General features: G+C 47.5%; 1 protein-coding gene across 4 annotated transcripts in view; it reads left to right on the top strand.

Annotated features, from left to right (window-relative positions):
- ARHGAP40 (Rho GTPase activating protein 40) overlaps positions 1-25374 on the top strand; it is a 475540-nt gene that overhangs the window by 341757 nt on the left and 108409 nt on the right. The gene's annotated exons all lie outside the window — the stretch shown is intronic.

The raw sequence follows: 25374 nt of genomic DNA, 5'->3' as shown, positions 1-25374 counted from the left end.
ATTTACACATCTCACAGACAAGAGTTCAGACTGTTTTCACTGGAGCGTGTGATATTTACATACCTCACACAAATCCGAGTTTTTACTGTTTTTTTTGGGGAATAACTTCCAGTTACACATCTCTAATAGACCAGAGCTGACTTTGCTCTGTGTGTAAATGAATTAACATGTGTTTAGCATTTGCCAACTAGAGCTTACACAGTTATCTGAACAGGAAGTGAGGTCTGTCAACACCCCCTCACACGCTGATACTCACCGAGGTAAGGATAGCCGCGGTCCGTGCAGATAAGAGCTGGGGTCAGGTAAGAGGGGATTTTGAGGGACGAAGCAGAGGGAAAATTAAATAAATAATTAATTTTCCCTTGGCATCGTCCCTCGAAACCCCCCCCTTACCCGGATCCACCGACCTACCGCTGTTACCTGGACGAACCGCTGTTGGTTAGGGCTGTAGGTAAGTGAATATCTACACTTAACCCAAATCTCAAATCTATATATACCTCTTAGAGCACAGCTCACAGTATGTGTGACAAATAGAAAGGACTTGACAACTACCTGCCTCTCCAACAATAAATATATTGTCTTCCATGCGCATATTAAGCGGGTATAGCATCTTACAATTAAAACGCACAAATTCAGCTGTGTCCAGCAACACCCCTTTACCAACCACCAGTTTACTGGTACTCCTAGTTAATTAGACAGTGAGTCTTTGGCTGGAAACGCAGAGTCTTTGTGGCTTTAGAATCCCAGTTCACATCTGTGTGGTCAGGTTCTGGGTTTTTAAAACATTTTTGTTGTTTAGACATTTTTCTTGAGATTCCCATCCACCTGCAGGCACACTCAAAGGCCTGAGTACACACTCCGCTGTCTGGCTAGGATGGGGATATATGAACAAGCAGGCCACAGCTGCTAATGCTTTCCAGAGAGGAAGTGACTTCACAGCATCCCAAAAATGGCATATACACACAAACAGTAGTGAAAACAATAAAACATAAATCCCCCTTATTCATTTGTGGCTTCACTGATGATGTCTCATCTTCTCGTGGTCGAATGCCATTTTGTTCTCAATTGATTTTTCTGCTCCTTTTACTTCTGGTTTTGCAATAGGGTTGGTCTAGTTGATTGATGAGCAAGTGTTGTTGGATCCAGTCATCAGCACATCGGTCATCTGAAAAACGCCAGTGAAGCTGCACTGATATTTTGTTTTCATGCAGATCTTTTTCCAAACTGTCCTTTCACAGATGTGCTAGCTAATGCGTTATATGGCACACCAGACCTTGCTATGAACGTGGAACATTTCTTACTAAATGTCAATATATAATCGTCACGTCATATAAACAATATATACACATATATACATATATATATCTATATCTATCCAATAAACAAAGTGTCCACAAGGAGAAATAGCTCATGGAATAGTTACCGCACACGGCCTCCAGCAGCAGCAATCGGGAGCAACTCAGTGCCTGTTTCCTGACTTTCGCCCAACCGAGATAATATTTAAGTACATCGTGAGGCTCCTGATCCACTTGGGATTGACGGAACTTGAGTCAAGGGCAGAGGAACTACATTTACCAGGATGCCTTACTGCACACGTCCACATGGGCGGGGACTCTATTATCATTAAATACGTTCCAAACCTATTCGGATGCCTCGCCTTGTTATTTGCATGCCATTGAGAAAGGGCTTACTGCTTGAAACGCGTCTGGCACATGCAATTGGAGAGTCACGAGTGCGTGCTGAGGTTGCTGCTGCTGGAGGCCGTGTGCGGTAACTATTCCATGTGCGATTTCTCCTTGTGGACACTTTGTTTATTGGATATATATATATATATGTGTGTGTGTGTTTTTGGTCACAGACTGACTGACTGGCATAAATGATTGTGGGTTGCAAAAAATAACGCCTCTTCTGCTCGGAACGATACCGTACATTACAATGCAATGTATTACATTGCTTGCTTTTACAACGTGGTCGTTACAATGACAAAGGTGTTGGAATTAATTTCCAATACCTCAGCGCCCCCTACAAGTTGTTGTAGTGACTTGCGATATAAATGCATTCACCCACTCACACATCCACACCCACTCAACCGTGTTGTAATAGTCTTGTGATGTAATGACAGTGCTGTAAAAGCTGTTTCCCGCTCTGAACATATATCTAAAACCTACTGGCGGTTGTCAGAAGGTTGTTATAGATGTGACCTAGTTTCCATAGGAAAAGCGTTTTTTTGTTTTGCTAATAACTTTGGCACCTTTTGACGAATCTTCATGAAATATTTTTAAAACTAGTGTGTCTCTTATGTTGCTGCCTGAAAAGTGCCGGTGTGATTTGTCAAGCTGAGCTTGAGGAAAAAGGGGGGATGTTCCAAAGCACATTTTCCTTATGCAATTTCCCTTAGGGATTTTAGACATGACTACAGCCTGAACTGCTGAATTGAATGACACCAAAGTTGGCAGAAAGCTAGATTTCGGTCGGGAAAGAGTCCTTTTTCGTTACTTGTTGTAAATCTTTTCAGTAGTTTTGGAGTTATTAAAAAAAAAAGATCTATGTATATCTAGAAATGTGGATCCATCGTGGAGGATCTGCAGATCCACACGTTAACAGCAATGCTGTGATTGGCTGGTCGTAACCTCAGAGAAGAATTGCGGCCACCATTTTGTCAATCGAGACGTGGTTCTTGTGGGGGGGTGGATAAACTTGTAAAAAGGATATATAAAAGGATATAAGGGGTCAGGATAGACTGATAGAGGGGTCTGTGAAGGCCCCCTCATGGGGAAGAAGTTGTAGAGAAATGTTTTTTTGTGTGCGTAAGGATACACGGATAAAGATCCCAATACAAAAATACATCCACTCCTAGACTCACTCACTCACTCTCACACACACCCACTCACACACCCACTTACACACCCACACACATACTCATACAGCCACTCATACTCCCTCCCAGAAAACCACTCACATATCCACACAGGCACTCACATATCCACACAGGCACTCACATATCCACACAGGCACTCACATATCCACACAGGCACTCACATATCCACACAGGCACTCACATATCCACACAGGCACTCACATATCCACACAGGCACTCACATATCCACACCCACTCACACGCCCACTCACACATCCACACCCACTCACACGCCCACTCACACATCCACACCCACTCACACGCCCACTCACACATCCACACCCACTCACACATCCACACCCACACCCACTCACACCTCCACACCCACTCACACCTCCACACCCACTCACACCTCCACACCCACTCACACCTCCACACCCACTCACACCTCCACACCCACTCACACCTCCACACCCACTCACACCTCCACACCCACTCACACACCCACTCGCACATGCACACCCACACCCACTCACACATGCACACCCACTCGCACACCCACACCCACTCGCACATGCACACCCACACCCACTCACACATGCACACCCACTCACACACCCACACACACACCCACACCCACTCGCACACCCACGCCCACTCGCACAGCCACGCCCACTCGCACAGCCATGCCCACTCGCGCAGCCACGCCCACTCGCGCAGCCACGCCCACTCGCGCAGCCACACCCACTCACACAGCCACACCCACTCACACAGCCACTCACACAGCCACACCCACTCACACAGCCACTCCCACAGCCACACCCACACCCACAGCCACTCACACATTCACACCCACAGCCACTCACACATTCACACCCACAGCCACTCACACATTCACACCCACAGCCACTCACACATTCACACCCACAGCCACTCACACATTCACAGCCACTCACACCCACAGCCACTCACACATTCACACCCACTCACACATTCACACCCACAGCCACTCACACATTCACACCCACAGCCACTCACACATTCACACCCACAGCCACTCACACATTCACACCCACAGCCACTCACACATTCACACCCACAGCCACTCACACATTCACATGCACAGCCACTCACACACACAGCCACTCACACAGCCACTCACACATTCACACCCACAGCCACTCACACAGCCACTCACACATTCACATCCACAGCCACTCACACATTCTCACCCACAGCCACTCACACATTCTCACCCACAGCCACTCACACATTCTCACCCACAGCCACTCACACATTCTCACCCACAGCCACTCACACATTCTCACCCACAGTCACACATTCACATCCACACCCACTCACACATTCACACCCACAGCCACTCACATTCTCACCCACAGCCACTCACACATTCTCACCCACAGCCACTCACACATTCTCACCCACAGCCACTCACACATTGTCACCCACAGCCACTCACACATTGTCACCCAAAGCCACTCACACATTGTCACCCACAGCCACTCACACATTGTCACCCACAGCCACTCACACATTGTCACCCACAGCCACTCACACATTGTCACCCACAGCCACTCACACATTGTCACCCACAGCCACTCACACATTGTCACCCACAGCCACTCACACATTGTCACCCACAGCCACTCACACATTGTCACCCACAGCCACTCACACATTCTCACCCACAGCCACTCACACATTCTCACCCACAGCCACTCACACATTCACAGCCACTCACACATTCACAGCCACTCACACATTCACAGCCACTCACACATTCACAGCCACTCACACATTCACAGCCACTCACACATTCACAGCCACTCAGACATTCACAGCCACTCAGACATTCACAGCCACTCAGACATTCACAGCCACTCAGACATTCACAGCCACTCAGACATTCACAGCCACTCAGACATTCACAGCCACTCAGACATTCACAGCCACTCAGACATTCACAGCCACTCAGACATTCACAGCCACTCACACATTCACAGCCACTCACACATTCACAGCCACTCACACATTCACAGCCACTCACACATTCACAGCCACTCACACATTCACAGCCACTCACACATTCACAGCCACTCACACATTCACAGCCACAGCCACTCACACTTCCCCACCCACAGCCACTCACACTTCCCCACCCACAGCCACTCACACTTCCCCACCCACAGCCACTCACACTTCCCCACCCACAGCCACTCACACTTCCCCACCCACAGCCACTCACACTTCCCCACCCACAGCCACTCACACTTCCCCACCCACAGCCACTCACACTTCCCCACCCACAGCCACTCACTCTTCCCCACCCACAGCCACTCACTCTTCCCCACCCACAGCCACTCACTCTTCCCCACCCACAGCCACTCACTCTTCCCCACCCACAGCCACTCACTCTTCCCCACCCACAGCCACTCACTCTTCCCCACCCACAGCCACTCACACATCCACAGCCACTCACACATCCACATCCACAGCCACATCCACAGCCACATCCACAGCCACTCCCACACTGAGACCCATAAAGCTACTGACATGCCCACTACTGACCCATACAGCCAGTTGCACATGTACTCACACACCCACTTTCACAAACACACACACACCCCCATACAGCCACTCGCAGACCCACACAACCACTCACACATCCAGGTCACATGCATTACAAAAACGTAGAAATTCACTGAAAAAAACAAACCTTATAGAGGCTTTAAAGGTAGGTAATAGAATTTACAAAACCTTTGAAAATCACTAAAAATCAAAGGTTACGTGTTTGTTATAGGTAGGTTCAGATTTTACACACACAAAACCATAGAACTTCAGCAGCAAGTAACTATAACTTGTGCCCTGAGGTAACTATAACTTGCGACCTCACCAAGAGCCGGTAATTACCCCACATATTACATCACTCATTACATCTTTATGCCATCATTGATAATATCACTGCAACATTTGCAGTGAAATTACCGATCAGAAAACTGTGCATGATGGGGATGCGAGTTATAGTTACTTTAGGGCATGAGTTATAATTGAGATAATTATAACATCTGAATTTGTGTGTGTAAAATCCGAACCTAACAACTATGACATCCCTGTAGCCTTTGGTTTTATAGTCTATCTATCTAGATAGTAAACAGAATAATTCCTCATTGGCTCACAACATAATTTATATGATTTTAAGATGATAGGTAGGTAGGTAGATTGGTTGATTTAGACAGCAGTCACACAGACCACGTCTTGCACTCCCCAATGCTAGATTCGTAATATGCCGCAGTTTGAGACAATTATGACCCCTGTATGTTTAAGGGGCAGGTGCCACAATGGATGCACATTCGAAATTTTGAGATGTAGTCCTCGATCCTAAAATGTTCTTATTTTTATAGTGATTCATAAGTTGAGTCCTGCTTCATTAATATTAATGAAATTGGCGGTGTGAGACATGTTGAGAAAGGTCTCATTGAAGTGTGAGGGATCTGAAGAGTCCTTCAAGCACAAGGCGCAAGGCTGTTTGTGGCGCAGTGCAAACCATAGAACTGCGACTAGCGTCTTTGTGCGCAAAACCCCATATTTGCTACTTCGGAGCATGGGGTTGCAGTGCCGATATGAATTCACTCTTGCAGTGTAGCCTAGAATTGTAGATACTGTTAACCCTATGTTCTAGCTAACGTTGTTGGTTCTTCCTCTCAACAAATAAGATTCTGAGCTATTGAACATGCATGCCTCTCCGCTATTCAGAAGGAACCAGGTATGGAATTTTGACTTGTTAATTTATCATTTTGTTACCAATCTTTCCCTTGTTATTGATTCTGAAGAATAGAGAGCCGAATCAGTGCAAGGTCACTTAAAACTGAATTGTACTTTTATAGGTGCAGTAAGAGCTTGCCACTTTCAAATGTTAAAATTCTTGTGAGTGTTAATTTCTTTGTATTGACGATCCTTGACTTTTTTGATTAAAAAGATTATTGCAAGAATGCATTTTTCAGGAAAAGGTTGTCAGGCTGCCCCTTTCATCACGGACAGAGCATAATGTCTAAAACATTTCAAAGCCAAAATTCAGCCTGGGAATTTTAGCTTTGAAATGCCTCCCAGGCGTTCTCGCCACCTTCAGCCCTCTTTGCCCTTCAAGTGGCCTTTCTTCATTATCCACCCTAAAGACACCATTGCTTAATCTGCAGTAATAAATAATGATGATAATTAATAGCAGTATATGATTTTAGAGACCCACTCATATTCTTGAGAGCTTAACACTTGAGCTGTTGGATGCAGGAGTTTGAATACCAAGGGGGACTTTCTTGATCCCACCGCCTGGCTCTTTCGTCCACCAACCCTACACTTACAATTTTATCTTGTAGGCTTTTTCATACATTCATTCTCTTTGTCACTCTGTTCTAATGTTTCTCCTTACTCAGTCTCCCTCTTTTCTTCCTTTCAATCTCTTGGTCTGGGCAAATTCCGAAGGTGAATATTAAAAAATTAGGCTGGTGCACACCACCTGCCCCCTCCAGCACACATTAATCACCGAATACTCATTCTAACCACCCCACTATTTTAGGTTGCCTCCCTTTGAATTCTGCAAAACTCACTACCGTCACTACTATAATTCCTCATAATTGGTCATGATGCTGTGGGCAGCCAGTCCCTCTTATGCTCACTCAGTTGGTTATCAAATCTCTAACACCTCCTCAAGAGTCCTGTCCTCATTCGCTGTTCTATTCAACAACTCAGTCCTTTTCCTCTCTGTCAACAATCCAAATACTGAAGACTGCCTGTTGTCACACCACTGCAGAGCCATGCTCTCTGTCGTACATTGTAGAGTTTGTTATCGCTCTAGTCATTCTAGAATATGTCAGTAGAATGCTGAATGTTAGGAATGCTTTTACTTCTGTGTTCTTTGTGATCTTATGTTTGTGAGTTCTGTTCTGTGGCAGTTTACTGGTTACTGCTGCAGGGAAGAGTCCGCTCTTGTCTTACTCTACAACTTAATAAAGGACTTCTTCTACTTCCTTGGATTTGCCTGTTGATCTATTTACTACAAATTTTTGGCGACGATATCTTGAACTCATCGCATGCCTTTGACTTTGCTTATCCTTTTTGACAAGAGCGGACAAAACTGAGGCTTTCATATTAGCCTCATCCGCACTCTTTGTTTAGCAACCTCCTTATGAGCATCGCTGGTGAGGTGAGCGCTTTATTGACTTTGAGTTTCGTGTTCTTTTTTTACATTTTGACTCGGTGTGAAGAAACTCTGTGTTTTGTTGGATGGGCGGAACCTTCGTGATGGACATGCTGTATCTGATGGTCATGCTGTGAACAACACAGTAGTTGCCTGCAGTTCGTATCCTTACCTGCTGTGTTTGTAAATCGCGCTGGATCTGTGTCGCGTGTAACACTGCCTTTGGCTTTACTCGTCCTGTTCTCTCTGCACTCTTCCGTAGTTGTTATGACGTCTTGGAATGCTTAATAAAGGACTTCTTCTACTTCCTTGGATTTGCCTGCTGATCTATTTACTACACTCTCCCATCTCCATATTGCCCAGTCTCCCGACTGGATATCTCAGTTTGACAATCACCAACTAAAGGCACTTTCTTCTCTTTGGACTTTGTGCACCACATTCCCTGGAGACTTTCATAGCCCATGTATTTAAAGTCTTCACCTCTTACCACCATAGCAATCTCCACTCTCACTTCATCGTCTTTCACCTATTAATTTGACAGTCCGCCCTCTTGACACAGGCTTGGCGATGCCCCTTAATCACCCCTAGCTCAGAGCAAGGTTGGTTTTATTTACACCTGTGAAATTTCTCCTGAATTCTCTCATGCCGCTACTTGCTCTCTAAATTCACATCTTTGGAGTCCCTCAAAGTTTCATCCTTGATCCACTCCTTTTTAGGTCGAAGGCCTAAAAGGCTGCGCTTGCTCAGACTTAGGCCTGAGATTTAATGACTCTCCGTAGCGCAGAAGGTCCCGCCTCCCTGCCCTGTCTCTCCTTCATTGGCTGGCTTCCTAAACGGAGGCCAGCCATTGGAGGAGAGATCAGTCACTCCGATGTAGCCCCGTCCTTTTCGGATTTGGGGGCGTAATTTTTGATGTTCTTTAGACAGTGACGTTGTCCGTCACTCAGAACATCAAAACCACGCCCCCAATTCCGAAAAATTTCAGAAGCGCCGGCCGCCATTAAGCTGTTGTTGTAGATGCGGTAGATCGCATGCTCCCGCTGTCCATCTCCACAGAACTATATTAAACTAACACTTGCAGATCTACGGAGCCCTCTGGAGTAACCCCTTTAAGAACATCTCTCTCTTGCGTGCATATGCACATTTCCACCGCTTGACCCTTCTACCTCTTTCCCACACGGTTAGACTTCGTTGTCAGATTGTTCCCTTCCATGTTCCGCCTCCTACCTTCACCTCCTAATCCTGACCTTTTCTGGAATTCTTCAAACTATTTTACAAGGATGTTTAAAATGTCTTGACGTATTTCTGTGCTCTCCCAAAAGAGTAATTGGAAGTGATACAGAGTCCTCCTCAGCCCCATCCCTTCCTGCCGGCGTCAGCCCCCACCCACCCACCCACCCACTGACAGAGCTGGGAAACGGACCCAGCTCCAGCCTCCCCGCAGTGCGCAGCAGATATCTGGAGAAAGCCAACTCCGCACCCGTCTCCCCTGTTGTGTTTATGTGCAGCGGTTGACTACCCGGCAATCCTCATTTCATTTCGTGCCTGCCACCACGCACGCACTCTTCCTGCTGGCGGGGCATAGACACCGGAAAAACAGCTCCTGAATCAAACAGCACTCCCCTCGGCCAGCAGCACACGCGGCACCTCTTCCCCGGCACAGTGAGTTTATTGTCCCTTAGGCCATGCGGAGGGGGCACCACATACCTCGCTAGTATCAAAGGCTTAGTAACTTTGCCTGATCACTTCAGAGCAACCGCAGGCCACACAATCATTTCTCCCTTCTTCACCCCCCCACCGCAGCAGACTCTCACAGGTCATTAGCTACGCGGGGTGGGGGGCAGGAGCTGCTGCCGCAGATTGCGGGGCATGACGCAGGGGCTTTTTTTTTTCTTCACTGTTCGGTGCCCCACTTAGGGTTCTCACCTTCTCTCCGGTGGCTGCGCCAGCACTGCAGATGCGGAGTGGGTTCCTGCTGACCACATGCGATTTGGGGCCAACTTTTTTCCACCGGTGGGGGTATACTCTCGCTGCACTGCCCTGAACTCACAGGCTCACCTCACACGCACCAGGTTTTGCAGATTGATTCCATGCAATGTGGGCTCCCGCTCATCTTTCTTCACCCCGGGGCTCGGAAATCCAGGCTCACCGACCAACCAGCGTGCCAAGTTCGTGTGTTGTCCAACAGATATGTGTTGCAGCTTTTGGGAGCACATCACACCAGCTTCTGTGGACTTTGAAAAGTGATGTGTAAGAAAGCACATTGTTTGACGTAGTTCAAGCGCTGTTTCTATGTCTCGGCGGGGGTTGTTATTTTCTTCCAAATCCCAGAATAAATAGCTAGCAGTACACGGCTGTGCCTCCACGCTGCGAGACACTGCTTGCCACGTAACTCGACAAATCTTTAGGCCGCATTGAAAATTGTGAACGCAAATTCCTGCAGTCAGGCTGGGCTTGAAAGTTGCAAATTATGTGCATAATATTAATTTCCATCGTCATTTTGAACGTTTGACAAGATGGCAGTGTGATAAATTCCATCTTTCGTAAATATATGCCCTGATGCAAGTTTTACAAAAGTATTCCCTTGAAAAGTTAATGTTCTCCTTAACTTTCCATTGACTCCCGATCCGGTTTCCAACAATGAAGAACCACGGTCGAGTTTAGGAGTGACTGTGGGAATGTAAAACACACTGTTCACACCACAGCCGACTCACCTGGTCACGGACGAAGGCTTAGGGTACCATGCAGTTTATGTGACTAGGTCCTCTGCCGTGAACTCTTCCTGGTTCTACAATACCTTTCATAGCCATACTCTTAACTCGGCTTGGCACAGGACCAAGAACAGCTGGAACTGGGAGCAGTGCTTAGTTTGTAAAATAATGAGTGCTAGGGCTGTCCTCAGGAGACCACTACAGCTTGCACCACCCTGGCTGTGCTTGCTCCCCTGCCCCCTGGCTGTGCTTGCTCCCCTGCCCCCTGGCTGTGCTTGCTCCCCTGCCCCCGGCTGTCCTGGCTGTGCTTGCTCCCCTGCCCCCTGGCTGTGCTTGCTCCCCTGCCCCCTGGCTGTGCTTGCTCCCCTGCCCCCTGGCTGTGCTTGCTCCCCTGCCCCCTGGCTGTGCTTGCTCCCCTGCCCCCTGGCTGTGCTTGCTCTCTTGCCCCTGGCTGTGCATGCTCTCTTGCCCCCTTGCTGTGCTTGCTCCCCTGCCCCCTGGCTGTGCTGTGCTTGCTCCCCTGCCCCCTGTCTGTGCTTGCTCCCCTGCCCGTGCTTGCTCTCCTGCCCCCTGGCTGTGCTTGCTCTCCTGCCCCCTGGCTGTGCTTGCTCTCCTGCCCCCTGGCTGTGCTTGCTCTCCTGCCCCCTGGCTGTGCTTGCTCTCCTGCCCCCTGGCTGTGCTTGCTCCCCTGCTCCCTGGATGTGCTTGCTCCCCTGCCCCCTGGCTGTGTCATCAGCCGGGAGTATTTAAACTGGTCCGGTGAAGCTATTCGTCCCCCATCCTTCCTGCCGTGACGTCTTCGCTCTTGCAGACCTGCTGACAATCTTATACCGGTAAGCCTACTTAGTGAACATGTTGCTTTGTTTTGCTTGATGCCTGGATTTTCTAGTCTTTGATGAATTGTGTCGGGTATAATGTCTCTTAGCTGAGCGGCTACCATGTGTATGTATTTCCAAGGGGGAGATGGGCTATACTTTAACTCTGGAACACTGCCTTGATTTCATACTTGATGGGTGAGCCTTGAGGCTTAATGATGAGGGCCCAGCCATATGGTCATTATATATATCTATCGGTGATGGCATTATGCCTTTAGTTAGCAGAAGCTTGGATCATAAGTGGCTATGTCTGTGTGTGGCTATGTCTGTGTGTGGCTATGTCTGTGTGTGGCTATGTCTGTGTGTGTGGCTCTGTCTGTGTGTGTGGCTCTGTCTGTGTGTGTGGCTCTGTCTGTGTGTGTGGCTCTGTCTGTGTGTGTGGCTCTGTCTGTGTGTGTGGCTCCTGTGTGTGTGGCTCCTGTGTGTGTGGCTCCTGTGTGTGTGGCTCTGTGTGTGTCTGTGTGGCTCTGTGTGTGTGGTGGCTTTGTGTGGATAGCTTTTTTTGTAGGTGGCTCTATGTGTGGTTGGCTCTGTCTGTGTGAGGGTGGCTCTGTGTAGGTGTCTCAAGATGAATGACTGTGTAGGTGGCTATGTGTGGGTGGCATTGTAAATGACAATGCCATTTATTTATGATAACAAAAAAAAACTCATGAGCAATGCCAATAGCTCTACCTTTAATAATGCCGAGACCATTGCATTGTAAATGCTTGTTGATGTTTACGGTACCTCTTGTTAGCATTATCGCCTCTGATTACCAACCCACTTCTCTGTGGGGGACAGGCAACATTTTGTTCTATTTACCTCTTTTTAACCAATTTGCAGGTTTGAATTTTTCAGACTGTTGTATTAGCAGTATGAGTGGATGGTTCTTCCTTCTCCATCGTGTTGCACTCCTCTGAAACTGTGACCATCTTCTTCCTACTCGTTCTGTACCAACAGACTAGAAGCCTCATGGTTTCTCTTGGAAGTACAATTCCATCCATTAGGTGCCTCGGTGGCTGTCTGATAATTCAGAGTTATCTGTGAATTTTTTGGGGCCAATCAAGCCAGGTTTTGGGGGGCACTGTTTGGAATACCTGAATTGTATTAGCCATTTTCTACTATTTCAGACCGGAATGGTGACAAGGTTAAAGAAACTGGTTTACAGAGAAACAATTGTAATATGTCTCTCCAAGGGGACAACATGCCTTAAAATGACACTGAGTAAAGAGAGACCGAATCAGAGTGAGAGGTGGGAAGAGAGAAGGAGCCAGTCTGAGGTACAGAAAAAGACAGGTGAGCGAGAGAGTTTAAGTTCTTTCCCGGGGATGCCTTTCGAATGCACACATTGCCCGTGCTTTAAAATTTCTCTGGTTTGATTGTATTGTGATGTAGGGGTGTTTTCTGTATTTGCGACTGCAGTCACACCAAGTTTTATATATATATATATATCGGATGGATTCAGTGCACTCCCCAAGCCTCTTTCTTAGAACCAAGTCCCTCATCAACACTCTGGCGAGGACAACATTTGATAATGTTGAAGTAGCATCCTACTTGGCGTCCCACATTACACTTTCTCCCCATTGGACAAGGTAACATACTTTTCATCTGAACTCTTTTATCTCGTCAGATGTCTTTCTATCAAGATCAAGCAGAACTTCTCCATTTTGTGGACCAGGCCAGACAAAGATCACATTCAAGCTCATTTCATGAACTGACACGTGTGCACTGCCTCGCCACTTCCCCTCGCGTGACTGTATCTTGTAATACTCAGCCCCTCATTACGATGTCCGACACCATTTTGGTGAGGAAACTGGTCAACCATAGGTCAGTGGTTCTGCATACTGAATCAGAATGTGACTGCACATGGAGTGGTCGCAAACTTCCAGTTTTACAATGGGAGCTTGTGCGGCAGTCCGAAACCAGCCGCAGCACAAGCACAAGCTCCCTTTGTAAAATGGACGTTTTTGCACATCCCTGCACTGTGTGGAAGGCACCTCATGGCGCCAAGGTGTCTTCCACAAGGTGTAGGGATGTGAAGGGGGCACGATAGATGCCCCCAGGGCCTCAATCCGGAGGGCCAGGGGAAAATGGGCCCTACTAGTGGCCTCCAGAGTCGCTCTTGGACAGCCTTTTTCATGTCAGAAAGGCCAAACAGGGAAGGCTGTCAAAAAACAACATCATAATCCCGACAGCATAAACGCCGTCTTTAGGGGATTATGTGCAGTTTCTGACGTTTCTGACTGGTGGACGGACTCTTTGAGCACTTCGAATCCTAGTTGGTCTGGTTTACACTACAACCGCCAACATTCTAATTCGGCGGTCAGAATGTAAACATACCATGTCGGTCGGTAAGCCTCCGACGAGCTGTTGGAGGCTTACAGACTGACATCTTAATTAGGCCTTTAATGTCTATATTGGCTCAGTGATGTATAGTTTCATAATTTGTTATGAAATACTCATGTTCTTACTTGCGTAGAGGGGCTTCATCACTTCAGGGGCCCCTCGACTCTTCAGACGGCTCCCATCCAGGCCAAGGTAAATGAATATCTGAGATATGAGAGACTCACGGATCCCTCATTCCATTCTGCAGTGGGACCTCATTGCCCATACCCCACCGTTCCTTTGTCATGACCTCATAATGTTTCCACCGAATCAACCACATCGTTTTACTGTCGCTTTTTCACTTTATAAAGTGTTTTGTTTTTCTAAATGTGCTTAAGTACCTCAATGAATCTGATAGATTTCTAGCCCCAGCCATACACGAGAAAAGCACCCCCCCCTTTCCGTTTGATGCCTGTACTTAATGGAAATCAATATAACCAGTTTACACCACAAGGTGGCAGCATTCTCTAGCTTTTCTACTTAGCCCGAACCAAGGGAAAAGGGAAGTCTCAGATCTTAGAACGATCACTCGTCTCTGTTGCTTTTGCGTCTCCTCTCTTTTATTACAGCGTCTCGAAATGGAGCTTACTCTGCAACAACCCTTCAGATAGTGTAATCCGCCATTGTTGCCTTCCCAATAGTAGCCGAAGGTTAGAAAGATTGCAAGTAGAAGCACGCACGCCTGCTCCGCGATGCAGGTGAGAGGACCTTTTCGCAACGAAGTGGCCGATCAAATGAATAAACGCAGGGCTTTAAGTGTGCCGGGTCTCACGGGGTCAGCGCACCGGCAGTTTTTTTAAGGAGGCCTCGAAACGGGTCTCTAGCGTGCTCTGTATTTTGCCGTGCCACAGAAGGTCCGTTTTTTCGAGCGTTAAAGGGGAAGGAAAATCCTTTAACGAGAGTCCTTTTCTCCCTGTATTTCTTTTCTGTTTGGAACTAAGGAGCAACAACATTGTTGTGGTGTCACCAGGGCTTTATGTGGAAGCTTTTTCAATATTATATGCAAACCACAGTTGCTGCTTGTTTGTCTTATGCAACTAACAATCTTTGACAAAACCAATAGTCCTGACTTGTTGTAAGTATGATGGTACTTGTTGTATTATATATCTGGATGCAATGACCGAAACAACAAAATACAAGTCGGGCGGCACACCATGCGAAGCACACACTTTTAGCATACGTGTTTTTAAGCCAGGCCCTTAATTACTTTGACCACGCCCCCTTGAGAGACCCCCCCCAGTTTTGTCATCCCACTTAAAGCCCTGAATAAACGTCTATAGTGCTTAGAGAGATAACTGAAGAGAAATTTAGGAAACAATCCAACAACGCCTGACGGTCTGCACAGATACCAGGGGCCCCTTCCTACTCCAACAGCAGATACATTTATGGACTCATCCTATCAGTTCAGTTCAAATTCTTTTATTCGATTAAACAATTTGTTAACCATAAAAAGTACATCATAATTTTTAAAACATATTCTCATAAAAAAACACGTTATTGTTATTACGGTGTTATAGTACAATTAAGAAGCATAAAAAAAGGGAAAATACACTTTCAATCAACTACATGGTAAAAAATTTCATGGATTTAAGTCTTCATTTCTTATTGCTTTACGGATTGTTAAACATGATTTCAAATACATGGCTAAATTCTTTGCCGCGTATTGTGATTCTAGCTGTTGCAATGCTAGAAACGCCGCTCGGCAGGTCCTCAGCCCCATCTGACGCAACACTGGCAAAACCCAGCGTTTGCGTGTTATGGCGTAGAAATGGCAGAAAAAGACTACATGCATGGTGGTGTGGGACGAGACCTTGTCGCATGGGCATTTCTCCAAGTCATTAGACCAATTTAATGTGTTTGGAAAAGTCACCAATCGGAAAAACAAATTAAAACGGAACCTGGTTAGTAGGTATTTTTCGTGGTTGGACAAATAATATGTGAGATAAGGCTGTATACCTGGTGACACTTGGACCATCATGATGTGAGCATTTGATTGCTTGGGTACTTCGCCGCTCAAACGAAGTTCCCTAAGATGGTTAACACAGTGGCACTTGAGGGTTTTTCTGCTTAGCTCACTAATTAGTGATGGCTCTATTACATATTGGTTAAGATCCAAATCTTTCAAAAAGTTGACAACATATGCCAACCAGGGAATCTTTTTCCAGGATGATAGTCCCAAGCAGTCTAAGATCAAGGCACGAGTGAGATGACATTCAGGCTTAGACCAGATACGGTGCCATAGTAGCATTGGTTGACATTTGATGTAATCAGCTAAGTAGTCAATCCCAAGCTCAATATGGCATCCGTATGTGGGGGCGCTCTGTGGGAGGGCCAACAGGTATTTTGCAAAGCCGTTTTGTATTTTTTGGAGTTCAGCCGTGTTTACATAGCCCCATACACCGGCTCCGTATGTAGCAATGCTCTGGCATTTGGCTTGGTGAATTTTAAGTAGTACGGGGGGGGGGATGGCTTACCCATTTTTCTGGAAAATGAAACCAGGGCAGAGGTAGCACGTTGGTAAAGCAGTTTTCTAGTTACCAATGCCCTTTTCCACGTTAGCTGTTCATCTATTAGGATACCCAAATAGGGGTATTCCCTAACTCGTTCTAGTTTGGATTGCTCGATGCAAAGATGTTTGGAGCTTTTCACCTTGGGCCCTGTTTGCATGACAAAGGTCTTGGTCTTATTCACCTTTAACCCAAGTGAGAGCATATAGTTACAATATTTGTCCAATTGTTTCTGCAGCTGTACCAGGGACCTAGCGAAGATTACTGAATCATCAGCATAAAGCAATGCTGGGATAGGGCGATGGTTAATGGTAGGTAAATCCTGACTCCCTTCGAGCATGGCTGCTTCCAAACCATTGGTGTATAAATTAAACAGGAAGGGAGCCAGGACACAACCCTGTCTAACTCCGCGAGTTATTGGGAAAGAAGATGTTAATTCGCCACCTGTTCCAAATCTTACGCTAGCCGAAGCTTCAGAATAAAGCTCGCGCAAAAATTTGAATAGCGGCGGATCGACCCCCAACTCCTCCAAAATAGACCATAGCTTAGCGTGAATTACACAGTCAAACGCCGCGCTAAGGTCGACGTAGACCATGAATAGGTTACCCCGTTTGACTCCCACATACTTTCCTATTAGAAGTGTCAGGTTTAAAGCCTGTTCTACGGTACCCAGTCCCTCCCGGAATCCGTACTGGAGGTCGGTAAAGATGTTATTTTCTGCCGCCCAATCCTGTAAACGATCAAGAATTAGGCGGCCCGCGACTTTACCCAGTGAATCCAGGAGGGAAATGGGCCTGTAGCAGGCAGGGTTATTTCTATCCCCTTTTTTAAAAATAGGGAGAAGTATGGAGGAGGACCAGGAATCCAAAAGTCCAGTGCTTAACACTGCCGCCATTAGCGGAGTAATAATTGGGGACCATAAATCGATGTTAGAGACAAATATATCTAGTGGGACGCCGTCCGGGCCGGGAGCCTTTCCAGTTTTTGAGGAGGATAATGCACTTATAACCTCCCCCAAGGTGAAAAATAGATCAATTGGATACACCACTTTTCTTGGGCACCCAGTTACTTGGTTGCATTGCGCCGCACTGACCGGGGGGAGATCACTAAAGATCTTAGAAAAGTGAGTCACCCACTCATCCGCGGTCACTGCTACGTCTAAGTGTTGATGGGTGTTGGCCTCATGCATAAATGGAGATTTTACTACCTGCCAAAACTGGGAGCTGTCCTTTGTATGGCAGCTCTCGTGAAGCTGGGCCCACAGTTTTTTCTTATGCTCTTTTTTGCATCTGATTTGGGCCTGCTTGTATTCAGATCTTAACTTGGCTATTTTGTCCTTGTCTCTAATTGGATTATGGAGTTCTTTCTTTAGGGCGGTTAGTGCTTTTCGGCATGCCGTATCAAACCATTTTGGGTCGGGATGAGTACCTGATTTGTGGGTTCGGACTAACTCGCTATGAATAGTTTTGAGGATTTCCCCAAAACTGGAAATAATTTGCTCGGGGGTAGAATCCTCATCAAGGCAGGTGTTTATCCAAGGGAGTGCTTTAGTTACAATCTTAGTTGTTGTTACTAGTGGGTCTACCCGAGACCATTTCACTGAATAACCATTAGTTCTATCCATAGTTAATGCATTTTGAGTCAGTAAGCTCTTCCGTGAAGGGTGAGGAACATTCATAGATCGCTTTAATACAATACTGTTAGGGAAGTGATCACCGGATACCTCTGTTCCTGTGGTGAACTGAAGAAGTGTACCCTTTAAAGAATAAGAACACAAAATAAAATCTATGGTGCTAAAACAGCCCCTGCCGTGAAAAGTAGATTTAAAATCCACGGGGGGGTCTACAAGATCGTTGGCGTACAACAATTCTAGAGACATTAAGCTTTCATTGAGGGAGTCTCCTACCGGGGAGTGGGTAAAATGTGTCAACGGGCAGTCATGTTCGTCTAAAAGGCCACAATCAGTTGTCTTATAGTTTGGACACAGTTGTACATTAAAATCACCTCCCCATATTACATTACACAATGTAGATGGATGTTTAGCGCGTTGTTCGCTTGTAAACACGGTAATTGCAGACACAGTTTTCATACATTCTATTTGGGATAAATTGTTATAAAAATTAATAATACTATATGACGTACCATTTTTAAAAATAACCAGAAGAATTTGATAATTTGGGGTAGTACATAGTATGGAGATTTTTCTTACTTCGAGGTTAATTGAGATATATATGACAAGGCCCCCCATTGGTCTGCCATGTATTGATGGGCAGGCCGGAGAGTGAAATGTTAGGTAACCCTGTATGTGCAATGGGTCGATTGACCAAGTCTCTTGCAAACAGATTATCTGGTGTGTGGTAACAAAGTCCAGCCAGGATGCCGATAGAATCTTGGTTCGGAGACCTGCCACATTCCAAAACAATATTGATACTAAATGGAACATCAAGGTTTCATTAGTGGGTACAGAGTTTCCTTTCTGTGCTGGAGTTTTTGGGGATGCACAGGAAACGGTATTAAGGGGGGAAGGCAAAGATACACCATGGTTGGAATTGGTAACAATCGTAGCAATAGTGGAGGGCAAGGTGAGGTCACATTGGTGGAAATCTTCAACTTCTGTATTAGTTATATCTGTTTCAGTTATATCTGTTGTAGTTGTTGAAGATATCGCTTTGGCCGGTGGACTTAAGGATTGAGAGAGGCTTGATAGCATTGAGGGTGGTAGATCAGGTAGGGGTGAGATCCCATTATCCAATCCCTGGACTGCTGGTGGTCAATCCACCATCTCCAGGCAGTCAAACCTGTTATAGGTGGAAACACCCCTCCAATCTGGAAATGGCATGGTTTCCCTGCCTCCTTGTCCTGGCCAGGTTGGCCAGTTCATTTTACTGTTCCAATTGCCTACTTGAGTCCAGTTCCATTCAGAGCCTGATGGTAGGGATTTAGCTGGGGGGTAGAAAAAGGCTAATCTTTTTGTTGAGATTCCTTCAGGAGAAGTTTGAGGCCCCCATGAGGAAATAAGTTCCACAGTTTGGGGATCTTCAAAATTTATTATTATACAGTCCCCTGGGATCAATTTTGGCTCCTTCCCTACCCAGGGAACTCTGCGGACTGATACAACTCTGTTGTTAGCATAGGGGGGAAGTGGTCGGTTCATTGACAGCCAATGTAGTACCTTGTTTTTTAGGGACCAACCGGGCTCATCGGATTTAATTTGTAGCTCTGGGACCCCAGTCCATAATGATAACATATGGTGTTGCTTCTGGGGGGAGGTAAGCTGGGCGCGCTCCATTGCGTCTAGTGTTATAGGCTGCGTTCTTTGGAGCAGGTGTCTTTTTGGGAGCTGACGTCTTTTTTGGGGCTGGTGTCTTTGCTGGGGTTGGCGTGGCTGGTGGGTTGGTGGGGTGGCCCACTGATACAGGCGGGGCAGGGAGGGAAGAAGTAGCAGGAGCGGTAGACTTTTTTGCAGCTGTATTGGCTAGTGTATGCTGCAGGTTTGCGGAAGTTGTATTTGCTAGTTTTTGTTGGGCCGCTGGTTTTTGTTGGGCCGCCATTGTGGTGTTTACCACTTTGGGTGCTTTATGTATTTGTGGAGGATTTATTCCCCCAGGGTTTTTTTGTTTTGGGTTATGTATTGGGGCCGCAGAGAGTGAGGGCATAGGGATCGAGCTTTTCTTAGTTTTTAAGTCAGAAGTTAATATAGCTAAAGATTTTTCGATTTTTGCTAATGATACCTCTAAAGGTTGGAGATGCTGCTTTATTAGAGCCTCAATAGAGGCCAGCATGTGGGTATCGTATGTAGCTGGATCCTGTCTGATGCACGTGGTGCCACTCGAAATTAGGTTGTGCGTGTCAGATGGGAGGTTTATGATTTCTGACGTAGAAACGGTGGTCGGCTGTTGGGAGTTAGCCGAGTGAGTTAAAGCTTGGGCTAAAGAGGGAGAGTTTTCAACAAGTTGTGACGGGAAATCCTGTCGTGTGTTACTATTATTTAGAAGAGAGTTCTTATTTCCTTTTCTTTTCCCCTTACTCTTTTTCGGGATAGCACCTTCTCTCTGGCCCCTCGTGGAGGGGGATGGAAGGTCCTCATCTGGAGGGTTTATGAACAAGGTCGGGGTTCGCTCAAGCGATGGGGGGAGATGGGATGCAGAGGATTGGGATATTTGTGTTGTGGAAAGGTCGATAGACACCGACAAATCTACAGTCCCAGGAACCATTGGGGTCTCTTGTTGTGTACAAAGGACAAGGATGCGTTGAGGTGTTACGGCGGAGGCCAGAAGTCCCAATGAGGAACGCCTGGCTGCAGCTAAGTCCTGCGAGACCCTCCTTTCTAATAGGAGGACACCTTGATTGATAGCATCGTTCGCCTTGGCAATGAATTGATCTATTGGCCCTATGACCTGGGCAGTGTGAGTAAGTTTGCTATTTCTGGTGATTCTGGGTGACATTGTAGCAGAATCGGGGGACACAATACCAGAATCCAAAAGAACAACACCTGATTACTGGTATTAGTAGAACCACAAAATATAAATGAAAAGAAATGTCAGGGGGGTGGCCCAGTCCAGTCTTACCCGGGCTTGAACGGGATTAAACGGGCCCGCCCTTGGCCCGGGCTTCGCCCGGCGTCCCGCTCGCGTCCCGCGAGACGGGGGTGACTGGTAATTTATGCGCCTCCTGGCGCGCAATTGACGCGGGTTGCGTCCCGAAGGCTCTTGGGAGTTGTAGTTTTTATCCTCCCCGCACTCCGCTCGGCGGCCTCTCCCCGAGGTGGAACAGGGGTCAGGCGGCGGGAGGCGGGTGGTCAAGAAGCACAGCAGGCTGCAGGGTCAAGAAAATGCTTTCTGTTCAGCAAAAGGGTCCAGGCAGCAGCGGATCGCCTCGCAGTAAGTCCCCCACTTGACCGGGGTGACTGGTAATTTATGCGCCTCCTGGCGCGCAATTGACGCGGGTTGCGTCCCGAAGGCTCTTGGGAGTTGTAGTTTTTATCCTCCCCGCACTCCGCTCGGCGGCCTCTCCCCGAGGTGGAACAGGGGTCAGGCGGCGGGAGGCGGGTGGTCAAGAAGCACAGCAGGCTGCAGGGTCAAGAAAATGCTTTCTGTTCAGCAAAAGGGTCCAGGCAGCAGCGGATCGCCTCGCAGTAAGTCCCCCACTCGACCGGGGTGACTGGTAATTTATGCGCCTCCTGGCGCGCAATTGACGCGGGTTGCGTCCCGAAGGCTCTTGGGAGTTGTAGTTTTTATCCTCCCCGCACTCCGCTCGGCGGCCTCTCCCCGAGGTGGAACAGGGGTCAGGCGGCGGGGGGCGGGTGGTCAAGAAGCACAGCAGGCTGCAGGGTCAAGAAAATGCTTACTGTTCAGCAAAAGGGTCCAGGCAGCAGCGGATCGCCTCGCAGTAAGTCCCCCACTCGACCGGGGTGACTGGTAATTTATGCGCGTCCTGGCGCGCAATTGACGCGGGTTGCGTCCCGAAGGCTCTTGGGAGTTGTAGTTTTTATCCTCCCCGCACTCCGCTCGGCGGCCTCTCCCCGAGGTGGAACAGGGGTCAGGCGGCGGGAGGCGGGTGGTCAAGAAGCACAGCAGGCTGCAGGGTCAAGAAAATGCTTTCTGTTCAGCAAAAGGGTCCAGGCAGCAGCGGATCGCCTCGCAGTAAGTCCCCCACTCGACCGGGGTGACTGGTAATTTATGCGCCTCCTGGCGCGCAATTGACGCGGGTTGCGTCCCGAAGGCTCTTGGGAGTTGTAGTTTTTATCCTCCCCGCACTCCGCTCGGCGGCCTCTCCCCGAGGTGGAACAGGGGTCAGGCGGCGGGGGGCGGGTGGTCAAGAAGCACAGCAGGCTGCAGGGTCAAGAAAATGCTTACTGTTCAGCAAAAGGGTCCAGGCAGCAGCGGATCGCCTCGCAGTAAGTCCCCCACTCGACCGGGGTGACTGGTAATTTATGCGCGTCCTGGCGCGCAATTGACGCGGGTTGCGTCCCGAAGGCTCTTGGGAGTTGTAGTTTTTATCCTCCCCGCACTCCGCTCGGCGGCCTCTCCCCGAGGTGGAACAGGGGTCAGGCGGCGGGAGGCGGGTGGTCAAGAAGCACAGCAGGCTGCAGGGTCAAGAAAATGCTTTCTGTTCAGCAAAAGGGTCCAGGCAGCAGCAGATCGCCTCGCAGTAAGTCAGAAATAGGAGCACAGCAGACTGGTTTTGTCCCTAAATACAGATGGACATCCAAATGGTGGTAGTTCCTGTTGTGGCAAAACTGCTGCTGTAGGCGGTTCTAGCTGGGAAGGGAGGCAGTACAGGTCGAAGGAGGTCGTAACAGTCCCGTTTTCCTGCTAAGGTGAGTTTCTTTGGAAAATATTCTACTAGGGAAATTTTTATTTCTAATACATTTCGAGACAAGGATCTGGCCTGGGGGTTCAACTCTGCTAGACGGAAATCTGATTTCTAGCTGGTTCAACTCCAGCAGCAGCAAATTGAAACCCAGTGAAACCCAGTGGAGGAGTGTGGCTCAATGGTTAGAGCGGCAGACCCTGATGCAGAGTTCTGGTCCGGGACCAGGGTTCAATTCCCGCCTCGGCGGGTCTTGGGCTCATAATTCCTCGGACCTGATTTCTCGCCTCGGTGCCTATTCTAATCATGGGTCCCACGCTGCAACTCTGGGCAATAGCTTGCTTAACCTCCACACCGGCCCCAACAGCGCTGTGGATGCCTGGCTTCACCCTGGGGGTGCCCAGGAGTGGACACTTCACAGGGAAAGCCAGGAGGGGTTCCACAGCGGTATGAGTAATAGCGCCAGGAAACCGCTTGGTGACAGTGCGCTCTACAAATACCTTGACATTTACATTTACATTAAGTGCAGTGCCTCTCTTTGTACCTGGTATTAAGAAATGAATACTAGTGTCACGAAGAAGCATGGAAATCCCACTTATCAGCACAGTGGCAACCTGGAACAGTCACTCCTGTTTCCCCCCCTAAAAAAATCCTCTTTGCGTCTACCTCGCCCATCCATTTCCCACCTGACTCTCTGTTTATGTGTTAGACATTCCTCTGCTAACCAGCCACGAAAGTTCTCCCTAAATTTGAGCTTACTTCGACTGCTTCCAACTATTGTGAAACAAACGAGCGTCTCCTGGGGGGAGATGAATATGTCTCTCTTCCAGCAGGAAAATAGTTGTTACTCATGAATTGTCTTCCTAGACCCTCTAAGTCTAAGACAAAGTCATTCGAGGAAGGAATTATTTCCAATACAGTAAAAGTATGGAAAAATATGAGGAACTGGGGCCTGAATTAAGCCATTCTTTCAAAGTGACAGATTCAAAATATTTGCAAGTGTGATGAGAGTCTAGGTCTGGATTACAAGACATTAGGCACTGTTTACTGACACCATCCATCGACTGAGCAAGATTTTCTTTTGTGAACCTTATCAAAGGGAAGAGGTCTTGTAGTTGTACAAGACCTATTCCCTTTGATAAGGTTCACAAAAGAAAATCTGACTCAGTCGATGGATGGTGTCCGGTACGTACTCAATATATAGGTAGCCCCTTTATAATACAGAACTTGAATTTGTGTGGATCTATCACATGGGCAGAGTGGTCTGAAAGTCGTAAATTGCTACAATGAGGTATTTAATTGTCCTCTCTGGAATGCCCTAACCTTAGTTTTTGCCGTCACATTGGTGAGGATGTTTGAAATAAGAACTATGGGGGTGTTTTAAAGTCTGATGGACCGGGTACTCTATCTCAAAAATCACAAAGTACCCAGACCACCAAACTGATGGTTCACTTACCTCATTTGGAAACTGATGAACCGTTGGATTTCCATCGGCTGAGCCCCCGTCTGCTCCAGTGACAGAAAGCTACCACCCATGGAGTACTGGCAATCGGAGTAAAGCCAGCCACCGCTCCCTCTATTTACAGTGGACGGTCTGATGTTTTTACCATGTGTCACAGCTGAGGAAAACCTGGTAGTGAAGAACAGAAAAAAAGAATTATGGACCCCCACATCCTAGTAGTAAATTCCCAGGGCGTGGGGATCATTTGCTTTTGTTTTTCAAAAGAAAACTCTCACTTGGGAGTTGGTTTTTGAAAGACAGGTTTTGCCAGCCATTCCCTAAACTTTTAACACTTTTCAATGATGGTCACCCCCCAAACTTTTTGTAACTTGACGGGAACCTCAATGACAAAACTATCAAGGTACAGGGATTAGTACTGACCCAGTGGTGATCTCTAAATTTGGCGTCTGTCGGGCATAATTTCCTCTGCCACCCTGACGGACAGAGTCACTCTAAATCAGGCCCTTTGTATGGCAATAACAAAGTAAAAGAACAAACCTAACTGACAACACTAACCTTTGGCCATAAGCAATTTATTATCATAGGGCAGGTTACCATAAATGCTGAGGGTTGGGCGTGTCAGTGTGCAAGCTACCTAGAGTTTCCTGGGTGGTGCAGCAATGTGCTGGTAGTCTATTGGTCAGATCTACCAAACTGAGCATAAACTGTCTGATTGCAAAATACATTTGTGTGCTTACCAAGCACTCGCAGGGGTTTATTGCCCAGCCATTGATTACCGTTGGGTGGTTTTGACTTTCGTTTGCCTGCTTCTTATTCAATGGCTTTCCCTGCCCATCATGTGCTTATCCCTGCTGGGAAACATCTCCTTACTATCTCTCAGAATGGCTGGTTTCTAACTTTTTCACTACTCACTTTTTTTTCTTTTTCACCTAAGCACTCCATGAGATTGCTATCTGTTTTCCAGCTCTCTGTCTCTCCACAGTGTGCACATCCCAAAGGCCCACCCTGCACTCTGTGATTTTTATGTCTCGCCTGTCGATGCGCATGCGCATCGATCTTGCGAGACTATGGGGG

The sequence above is a fragment of the Lissotriton vulgaris genome, chromosome 7 (assembly GCF_964263255.1).
Source record: "Lissotriton vulgaris chromosome 7, aLisVul1.2, whole genome shotgun sequence".
In the NCBI taxonomy this organism is placed as follows: domain Eukaryota; kingdom Metazoa; phylum Chordata; class Amphibia; order Caudata; family Salamandridae; genus Lissotriton; species Lissotriton vulgaris.
Note: the sequence above shows the minus strand (reverse complement) of the source record. Positions and strands in the feature narration are given on the sequence as shown.